Source organism: Felis catus, chromosome B4 (assembly GCF_018350175.1).
Source record: "Felis catus isolate Fca126 chromosome B4, F.catus_Fca126_mat1.0, whole genome shotgun sequence".
NCBI lineage: Eukaryota > Metazoa > Chordata > Mammalia > Carnivora > Felidae > Felis > Felis catus.
The window spans coordinates 115,095,970-115,107,332 of NC_058374.1; the positions used below are offsets into that span (position 1 = coordinate 115,095,970).

Below are 11,363 nucleotides of genomic sequence, written 5' to 3' on the forward strand. Positions count from 1 at the left end.
GAGTATGCTAGTGCCCTAGAGAAGTGGGTTTCTGGCCAATCGTTACCAGAGTTCTGCAGTGGACACAGCAGATAAATATGTACACACACACACACACACACACACACACACACACACATATACTTTTTTAAAAAGTTTATTTTGAGAGAGAGAGAAAGCACAAGCAGGGGAAAGGTAGAGGCAGAGGGAGGGAGAGAGAGAGAGAGAGACACACAGAGAGAGAGAATCTCAAGCAGGCTCTGCACGGTCGGCACAGAGCCAGATGCGGTGCTTGAACTCATGAGCTCATGATCATGGATCCATGACCCCGTAGGATCTCAGCATATGTTTGTGCAATGAATGCCAATAACATCATTAATAATTTCTGTTTTATGCTCCGCCGCGTCTCCTTTCTTCAAAGGGAACCTAACTTTTCTTGCGTTGCTATCCAGGGATCTCTTTTGCTCCTTCTCCTTCCTCTTCCTTTCTCTTTCCAGTCCCTTTTCCTCCCACCCCTCCCTTTCTAGTGACGCTCTTAATTGTCACTGAGGAGGGAGGAGAAAACCTTGGGAAAAGAGCTGAGAGATGGCGATGGGAAAGAGCTAAATCAGTTTAGAGGCCAAGTTAGTAACTCCAGCTTTTCTATCAGGAGCCTGTGCGGAGCCTGGAAAGCCTGGGCAGCGAGGCTTTATTTTCCGCCCCCTGGTCTTTGGTTTCGTTTTCTTTTCGGCTTTTTCCACCCCTCCTAGAAAACCACCCAGCCCTGCTGCAGTGGTCGCTATGCGGTGGCTGTGGCCTGCGTCCCTTGTCTGCAAGGTGGACGTTTGCTAGGGAGCTCACAGAACTGGGCCTTGAGGAGCCCAGGCGAGACAACGGATACGAACGAGATGTGAAGGTGGGACGACTCTAAGGAGCAACTGTCATTGTCACTGTCATTTAAGCTGGAGGGAACAGAGCTTGCGAGTTGAAGCTAGTACCAAGAACATGCACTTCACAGCCAAATATAAAAGTTTTTTTTTTTTAATTTTTTTTTTCAACGTTTATTTATTTTTGGGACAGAGAGAGACAGAGCATGAACGGGGGAGGGGCAGAGAGAGAGGGAGACACAGAATCGGAAACAGGCTCCAGGCTCCGAGCCATCAGCCCAGAGCCTGACGCGGGGCTCGAACTCACGGACCGCGAGATCGTGACCTGGCTGAAGCCGGACGCTTAACCGACTGCGCCACCCAGGCGCCCCCCAAATATAAAAGTTTTTAAGGAAGTCTGCTCGCCCCGTGGTTGGCCCACGTGATTCCGAATGGACTGGCCTTACGGTGCACTGAGAGCATCATCCTTCTGTGTAAACCGGTGCTTTTTTCAGTTATTCGTCATTTCATGACAGAATTGGGAAGCCGCCTGTTCTCTAGACCAGGGTTTGGGGTTGGTCAGGTGCATGGTATTTTCACAGATCAGTTAGTACTTTTCCTTATTTCTCTCCTGTCCGGGGAGGCGCTGCTGTTCAGGCGCGTCTCTGCTTTTCCCCCAGATACATATGCTCTGAGGATTTATGCCACCAGGAATAATCTCCTACCCTCAAGCCTAGGCAGGCAGGGACCCATGATTTCCTTTGTGTAGAGCAACTTTCTGTAGAAAATTGGACCTTCTCCCTTCGACAGAAGGCAGACCAATGAGGTTCTTTGAGCAGCCAGCAGAGGGTCCCAAGTCTGCCCCGTAAATGCTGATGGATTACGAAATCCTTATAATATCTGCGGCTTGCGGAGATCTCGAGGTATTCTGCAATCAGATGTGAGATCTGGGGAGTGGAGTGTGGTCAAATTTTCAGCAGAGATTTGTAGATCACCTACGACCGTTTTTGGAATGGGAATGGGAATGGGCTTTTTAAGTCTTTGTTTCAGGTGCAGGAATTTTTCTGAAGGGTGAGCTTTATGTTCTATGTGGAAAGGTGAAATGTGAATAAACAGACATACACAACATGGAAATTATGAAGGCAAGTGGACAGATACCGCACAGGAAGTCCCTTTACCATCGGAATGGCGTGATCATAGACTTCTTAAAGACTGGAATCTGGGGCGCCTGGGTGGGGCAGTCGGTTAAGCGTCCGACTTCAGCCAGGTCACGATCTCGCGGTCCGGGAGTTCGAGCCCCGCGTCGGGCTCTGGGCTGATGGCTCAGAGCCTGGAGCCTGTTTCTGATTCTGTGTCTCCCTCTCTCTCTGCCCCTCCCCCGTTCATACTCTGTCTCTCTCTGTCCCAAAAATAAATAAACGTTGAAAAAAAATTAATTAAAAAAAAAAAAGACTGAAATCTGGCCTTCCGTCTCTCTGAGCCACATCATACTGGTAGATCCTTTGTAAATATGATATTGTGTTACATGCAAATATGTACATCATGTGCAAATATGATGTTGTATCCTGCTGACATCTTCAGTGGCTCCCAGGTGCCTCCGTGATAACACTCAGTCTCCTTGGTTTGGTCCTTCATTTCCCTCCCAGTCAGGCCCAGCCTCCCCTCTTGCCATTGCCCGGATTAAACTCCACATGGCAGTCACTGAGAACAAACTGCAGTGCCCCGAGCATGCCCGACTAGGTACATTTGAGGATGCTCTTTCTCTACTTTTCCCATCACGCCAACTTCTTCTCTCTTTCCAGAGCCTGTCAGGATCCTCATTTTAGGGACGACGTCTCTGACTATCCCCTCATCTTTTAATGCCCTAAACCCTGTCTTCCACTCGTTAGGTGCCCATCTGAGCTGCCTTATCATCCTGCCATAGCCCTTGACGTTCTAGATGATAAATCAGTGGCTTACATGTCTATGCCTAGCTCAAGACTGTTGTCTTAGAGACAGGGGCTGTATCTTGTTCACTGTGCATTCCCAGAGCCTTGTACAGTGCTTGGGGTCTAGGATGCGCGTAATAATTATTGGTCGATTTAATCATCTAATGAGTGGCTAGTTCCGATGCGGTCCCCCTCCCTCTCCAGTGGCACCAGCCTCTTGCTTCCTTCCTTAAGGGTCACTGGGCAGGGATCCTGCAGAGTGGATGGGGAAGACATGCATATATGGTGGGATTTGCCCTTCTTAACAGGCTTATTATATACACAGTTGTGTCTTTATTGTTCCCCCTTTTAATTGGATTAAGGGAGTTATTCTCTGAGACATGAAAACACGATATTGAATTCTTATGAGAAATTAGGTAGAATAATAGAATGTTGAAGTAGAAGGGACCTTAGAGGTTATAGGGATCATCCTTCTCATTTTTCAGGTGAGAAACCAGGCCCAAGGGTAGAAAGATTTGTTAAGCTTTCACGATCAATTAATAGCTAAAGACATCTGTTGCTTCTGCCTAACTCAGTCCCTTTGGGGGAACCAGCCCTTCCCACTCTCAGTCATAGCATTTTGAGTGGTGCTGGGTTTACTCCCAAATCCAGGATGAGCATATGAACTGGGTCTGGCCAATCAGAGCATCAAAACATGTGTTCCCAGGAGGCCAGTCAAAGGTGATGAGACTTGATTCCAGAACATTGGAAAAGAAAAGTTCATATGCCCCATTGGGGTTGCTGAGAAGATAGGACCAACCATTGGCAGCCATCTTGTCACCATGAGTGGAGAGCCAAGGAAAACAGTGCCAAGAGATGAAGAGAGTGAGTCTGTCCTAATGACATCATTGGAGACCCTGATACAGATGTGTCTGATCCCTGATTCCTGTAGGAACTCATTAATTATTGTGTATGTGTGGCTTTTTTGCTTAAGTTCAATTCTGTTCCTTTCAACCAGTTACTCTAATATAATGTTAGAACTAGAACCAGGCCTCTTTACCCCCAAATGCAGTGCTCTTTCCACTGGACCACACTGGGCATTCCTCCAATTAACCCTATGCCACCCATCATCACATAAGAGAAAGTAGAATTGGGAGGGAATGGGAGACAACAGGGCTACATTTTGATGAGTAGGGGATGTGTCTCCAGTGAGGGACTCTGGGGACTAGTGGGAAGTCACTGGGGTAACAGGAGGCGTTAGAACTGGAGCGAAAAAGAGAGTAGCTAAAAACCAAATTTTGCTTGTTTTCCTGTTTTGACACGGGGTGGAGGTGGGGGGCTATGGGGGGTGGTTAGAGGTGGGGGCATATATGTGACTAGAAGCAAATTCAGCCAGGCTTTTCTTCTAGATGAATGAAAAGACCCTTTGGTCTGGACCTGGGGAAGTTGCTGGGGTGCAGATTGGCAAGGCAAGGACAAAAGTCACTACATCACTATTTTACCCTTAACATCTCATGACTCCCCTAAGTGTGGGAAACTCTGTGCCACAGACCGGCCACAGCCACGACAAGTGAACCTTCTCTATGTCCCGGCACCACTGATATGACTGTGCTGGGCCATGCCTGTTGTTGCAGGCAAGATATGCTAATGAGATGGCTTCCCACCTTGGTGATAATTTGGTTTCTAGTCTCTGAGGTCAAATCTTCATCACAATGCCCAGGATGCATGAACTGAAATGGAGGGTCTGTCCCTGGTGGGAACCCCACCCATACTGCCCACACACACCAGGACGGAGTTTTTAGAGGTCGGATTCATCCTGCTAATGTAACTCTCTTCTCTGTATTCATATAAAGTTCAAAAATAGGGGGCGCCTGGGTGGCTCAGTCGGTAAAACGTCCGACTTCGGCTCAGGTCATGATTTCACGGTCCATGAGTTCCAGCCCCGAGTCGGGCTCTGTGCTGACAGCTCAGAGCCCGGAGCCCGTTTCAGATTCTGTGTCTCCCTCTCTCTCTGCCCCTCCCCTGTTCATGCTCTGTCTCTCTCTGTCTCAAAAATAAATAAACGTTAAAAAAATTTTAAAAAAATAAGCAAAAGTAAGTTATGGCGTTAGAAAGCGGGACAATGGCTACCTTTGGGAGGTGGGCCGGGAGGGTCTTGGAGAGGGTGCGAGAGAGTTTTCTGGAGCGTTGTGTTCTTCGACTGTGTGCTGTTTACCCGGAAAAGTTCCGTTTGTGAAAATCTCTTGAGCTATGTACTTATGGGTGATGTACTTTTCTCTGTGTGTTGTATTTCAATAAAAACATTACAGTGTGTTGAATGCTGGTCATTGTAGGCAGTCAAATGAGGCCACTGAAATTATGTGATGATGCTCTTCTCTTGTAAGGTGGGCACACAAATGATCCAGAATATGTTCATATTAATTTGAAAGTATATAATAAAAATGAAAATATAAAAAAAAAATCTCGTAGCATGCTCACTGTCTTCCAGGGGTCCAGGACACTGGATGGAAAAAACTGGAATATTAAGATACCTCAGAATCAGTGTAAACGGACCTCAGACCCGTTCACCTCTCTCCACGTTGATTGCCGTCACTCTTTTTTTTTCTTTTTTAAGTTTATTTATTTATTTTGAGAGAGAGCAAGAGCAGAGAGGGGCAGAGAGAGAGAGAGAATCCCAAGCAGACTCTGCAATGTGAGCACAGAGCCCACTGCGGGGCTCAAACTCAAGAACCGCGAGATCATGATCTGAGCCCAAATCCAGAGTCAGACGCTTAACCGACTGAGCCGCCCAGGTGCCCCGATTGCCACCACTCTTGTTCAAAGCACCAACAACTCTAGGCTGGACTGTGACAATAACCTCTCGCTGATGTATAATCCACTGTCCACACAGGAGAAGACTGTAGACTTAAAAAACAGCTCAAATAACTCCCCTACTGGAAGACCTTCAAAAAATTCCTAAAAGTCTTTTTTTTTTCTCCCTGCCTTTGATCAGGTCTTTATTCAAAATTAGCTGTCCGAAATGATTTGACTATTATGGAATAAACAAATTTAACTTTTTATGCAGCAGCCTTCTTTTCTTCCGAGGTGGGTTTCTCTTGTTCAGGCTTCTTGTCAGTTGCTTGGAAGCTGCGGTCGGTGCACCCCCCCCCCCCCCCCCCCCCCCGCCACCGCCAAAGTTTCTTCTGCTTTTTCACACCAGCAGCCTTCTTTCCTTTCTTCTCTACACAGACCTCTTGCCTGGAACCCTCTTCTCTGATTTGGCTTCTAAGGCTGCGGCTGCTCTGTCCATCCAGAGTTTGTGATTCTTGGCCTGGCGATGAACGCTGTTCTGGGGCATAGTCTTGACATACAGGGTTAGCTTCAAACGTGATTCTTCAGGGCTCTGCGACGAGTCTTCTTCCGTGGTGCTCAGAGGGCTCTTTGGATCTCTGGGCTTCTCAAGATTCCGCTAAGGTCTGTGTTAAGCATCTTGTGCACGGGAAGCTTATAGTTACTCTTGAGGGAGGCAGCCTTCTGCCAAGTGCCATACAGATCGTCTAACTTGCGGGGAGCACTTTCAGTCCAAATGCAGAAACGTCCACATACCCACCAGAAGCAAGCTGCGAAATGTTCGCTTGGCTTACATTAAGTAAAGTAAATCCAGGGATGTTTCTGGGGACAACGTTGTCCTCATTAGAGATAACGCAGGGTCCCCTGCACTGGATATGGCAACGGTTTCTCATTTTGCCCCTTGCCAGCTCTCATTTGCTGAGAGGCATAGAACTCTTTGATATCATTCCAGGCTTTAAGTCTCTTAGGAAGCAAAACAGCCACCTTGGACTTCTTGTAACCTTCAACTTTATCTTCAACCATCAAAGGAAGTTCAGGAACTTCCTCAATACGATGACCTTTATTTTTATTTACTTAGTTTTTTTAAAGTTTGTTTATTTTGAGGGAGGGAGAGGGAGAGACAGAATCCCAACCAGGCCCCAGCGCTGTCAGTGCGGAGCCCAAGGGGGGCTCGAACTCACGAACCACCACGAGATCATGACCTGAGCTGAGATCAAGAGTCAGACACTGAACCGACTGAGCCACCCAGGGGCCCAATACGATGACCTTCAGACATGACCAGCACTGGTAAGGTGGAGGCAGCCAGGCAGAGCAGATGACGCACCGCCTCTGTGTCGTGCTCATTCTGCAGTGCTAACGACGCCAGGTTTCGGTTGGTGCGAACACGCAGCCCCCACAACACACGTTTTCAGAGGCACCTGGCCAGAATGGTGAGTCCCATTGCCTTGAACTCTGGGAATTGGAGCCGCGGCTCTGCCAGCACCCCAAGACTCAGCACTGCTTCGATGACCTGCTAACTCACTGACAACACGGGGCTGTCTGTCGTTCTTGCCGAGTGGGTGTGAACAAAGTTCACAACATCAGGTCGAATTGGAGGCTTGAACACGGCAGGCAAAGTAGCATTTCTGCCAGATGATTCCCCCTTTTCGGAGTATAAGGATATCAATGAATAAATACATGCCATCGTGGGGAGAGGAGACAGCCACCCTCCTCTCATCCCTGTGGCTCCTACAGGAAATGTAAGAATTGCCAATAGTCTTAAAGCCCAGATCCCAGCATGCCCAGCAGTGACTGGTGCCTTCTGTCTCCCTGACCATCGTCCCACCACTCTCCCCCACCTCACCAATTTCCAGCCCCCCTGGCCTCTTGTCATCCTTCCAGCACGCCGTGCTTGTTCTAGCCCCAAAACTTTGACATAGACAGGCACGTGTGCCTGAAGAGGGGTCTCCCAGGTCCTGGGGTTGCTGGCTCCCCTTCGGACCTTCTGTCTCAGCTCAGATGTCTCCCCCTCAAGTAGCCTCTCTCGGCCATTCTTCAGTCGCATCACCTTTTATTTTCTTCACGGTACCCGTGGCTATCTCGTTTATGTAGTTGTTACCAGAATGTGCGCGTCAGGAGGGCAAGGACCCATCCACCTTCTTCATCATTCATATCAGTCAGTGAGTGTCCCGGAGGGCAGCGGATGGCATACTCAGAAGAGTATAACCAAGAAGAATTTAACAAAGGGACCTTGTACAGAAATGTGGGCAGGGCTAAGGGAACCAGCTCCCAGGAAAGGCCACCCCCGCCCCTAGGCCTGAAGGGGCAGGGCGAGGGGGCTCTCTTTTCCTTACTTTCTTGATCTGTTAAAATATCTCTATGAGGTGCTTGCAGGACGTGGTTACATACGAGGACTGGGTCGGTAAAGCAAGCAGAATAACGCCTGGGCCGTATTAAGTGCTATGTGAGTGTTTATATTATTACCGATCTTATTTTAAACTCCTTTAATTTAGTTCCTACAACTCTCTGAGGTGGAGCAGGGGTTGAAAACTGCCCGCCTATGGGCCGAACTTGGCTTCCAAACGTGTTTTGTTTGGCTTGCACACGTTTCTTTCAAATGAGCCAATATTTAAAAATCTGGACTTTTCTATAAAAATCTGGATTCCTGGCTCTTCTTTAAAAATCCTCACCTGGCCGCAACCAGCAGGGGCTCCATGCTGCCGGCTTCTTCAGAGGAGGCATGCCCTTAGCCCCGCCACCATACAATGGGTTGATTTCAGTGGTGACACTGTTGCTTCAGGCGAGGATTTATAACCTCAGTTAAGCCCGAGGTGGGGGTAGTTCCAAGGTTAATACAGTGGCACAAAAACACTGGTAAGGGCTGCTCCTCCCCCAGTGCTGAGGTCTTCTGCCTTTCCTCTCTGATATCTTCAAGCATGTCAGCAATGATGTTCCTCCTCATTTCTCCCAACGCTCCAAAGGCTCATAGGACGCATGCAAAAACACACGTGTCCAGAAGAGGAGAGCATGCCCTTGCATTCGTTTCTTTTTCTTATGAAGGAAAGTCTTAAAAAACAACAACAACAAAACAGAACCCTAGCTGACTTCCCCCTGAGCTCACAGTGGCCAGGACTGGATCATATTACCAATTCCCCGGGGTGGGGGGGGGGTGGGGGGTGGCAAGGGGGCCGGGAAGCATGTCCTACACTTCCTGCTGTTCTAAATGGGAAGGCAGGATCTGCCTACAGGAAGGAAACAAGGTTGGTGAGTAGGCTCTCAAGAATGCCAGGTACAGCTCACCTGGTAACAGTTCAAGTGCATACATCCAGCTCCCGCTACTTAGCTACACGGGGGCAGCCGAATTTATGATTCTTTTTTTTTTTTTTTTTTAATTTTTTTTTTCAACGTTTATTTATTTTTGGGACAGAGAGAGACAGAGCATGAACGGGGGAGGGGCAGAGAGAGAGGGAGACACAGAATTGGAAACAGGCTCCAGGCTCCGAGCCATCAGCCCAGAGCCTGACCCGGGGCTCGAACTCACGGACCGCGAGATCGTGACCTGGCTGAAGTCCGACGCTTAACCGACTGCGCCACCCAGGCGCCCCTATGATTCTTGAGGAGGACTGTTTGCCCCATTTTACAGATAAACTGAAGCTCATAGAGAATACAAAATTTGCCCAAAGTGATACAACTAATGCATGCTTTGAAGACTGCTTGCCATGTGATAAGCATTCAACAAGTAATAGCTACTAATTTTCTGTCTTCTGAGAGGTTTGAGGTATGATTACTTTAAGCAAGTTTTTTTGTTTTGTTTTGTTTTTTTAATAATCACTTTGAGTTCTTTAGGAAGAAGGCCTACAGAGGTTGCAAATGCCACGATGACTTTACTTTTTAGAGTTTGAAATTCAATTAAGATACTTACTCCTGCCTGGATAATCAACAGCACCAAGCCATATTTATTGGATCTCCAGGTACACGAATAAGGTGCCACTGAAGATACTATGGGGGAGTGGGTGGCACCTGGGTGTCTCAGTCAGTTAAGTGTCTGACTTTGGCTCAGGTCATGATCTCTCAGTTCGTGAGCTCAAGCCCTATGTCTCATCTCAGAACCTGGAGCCTGCTTCGGATTCTGTGTCTCCCTCTCTCTCTGCCCCTCCCCAACTCACTTCCATGTCTCTCTCCTTCAAAGATGAATAAACGTTAAAAAATTTTTTAAAGAAAGATACTATACAGGGATGTGTGCCCTCCCAAACAACTTTGCGGGGCATTGTTTTATTATTTTAATGAATGAATTCGTTAATTAATTTATTTATTTTGAGAGAGAAAGAGGCAGATGGAAGAGAGAGAGAATCTTAAGCAGGCTCCATGCCCGGTGTGGAGCCCAATGCAGGACTCGATCTCACAACCCATGAGATCATAACCTAAGCTGAAATCAGGAGTCACACACTTAACCAATTCAGCCACCCATGTGCCCCACGGAGGGTGTTATTTTATAAGAGCAGAGCATGTGAATGTTGCAGGCATTGGAGATTGCCTAGGTTGTTAGAATTTCTTAACAGGACTTGCATGCCATTTCATAAACTAAGGGGGGGGGGAAGCTGTAGTTCTGTAGAAGCTACGTAGATAAAGTTGTTTCTGATGCCATGCTAATGATAGAACCCCAAAACAAGACCCGGCAAGATGTTCCTTGGTGGAAAGAATCTTGTTGGGTTAGCAATGAAAGTGACTGATGCAACTTACTGTTCTTTTCCAATTGTATCTTATAAGCTACCATTGAAACAAGCAGATTAGGGCCCAGCCCTTCACTAATCCCTTAAGCTCATCCTTTTAAAATTCTCAGCAGCAAGGGAAGGTCTCACTTCTCCCCACCTCTGATGTGGCTTTCAGATCCCTTCACTGTTGGCATTTGCTCTTACTGGTTATTTGGCATTTGCTCTTACTGGTTATTTCCCATGCCGAATCAGGCACCAGCTTTCCGGCCATCTCCTGGGGGAGCCAAATAGTTTAAAACATCCTCATGTATCCTTACTAGTTCTCTTATTTATTTTTGTTGATGGGTCACACGCACATGCAAAGTAAGACTCTCAAAAAGAGTTTCAGTCATCTAATACCAAATCTCTGCTTTCTCGGTGCACGTCTTCACTGGTATTGTAGTTTTCTGGTTCATACAGATGAAATAAAAATTTGATTATTTAATCTTTAACCAAGTCCCAGCTTTAGCCAAGAGTATTAAATTCAGGATTCGGCTTCAAGAAGCTTAAGAATTCCTTGATGAAAAAGAAGGGCCTATCATCATTCTTTTGCCCATTGGATCCATTGTTTTGCTACCTTCCACTCTTCTGGCATCCAAACCCCGTGTCTGAAATTATTCAGTAATGAGACTAGCAGAGTCAGTGGTGCAATCCTGTTTTATGATTTTCAAAAAGCCCTGAAAATATAGGATGCTCAGTAACGAAGAGAGAAAGGCCTGATGAAAGTGATAAGCGATGTGAGAGGCACCCAGGGTGGACACTACAGCGAATACTTAGCCCTGCTGTTAAACTGTTCTGCCAGACTTGGCTCTTTACAGCTTGAGATCATCGCTTAAGTCTTCCTAGGGAGTATTTAAAGTAAAATGAGCCTCTTTTTGTTTATCCCACAGCTGCCATTTTGTCTTAACAACGTATTCCTTGAAGGCTTCTTAAAGGCTCGGCTGAATGCGGACATACCTTTGCAGACTATGCTGAGTCCTGATTCCTTAGCATGGCCCACCTCTCCAGCTTTATGTTGCTAGGCTTTTTTCCAAAGGGGTGACACCGGCTTAGATTCCCACCAGCAATGTACC

The 11,363-nt window shown here is 47.2% G+C and overlaps 1 pseudogene; it reads right to left on the reverse strand.

Moving 5' to 3' along the window:
• Positions 1-757: 757 nt before the first annotated feature.
• LOC101090030 lies at positions 758-7,604 on the reverse strand (annotated as a pseudogene).
• Between the last annotated feature and the right edge of the window lie 3,759 nt (positions 7,605-11,363).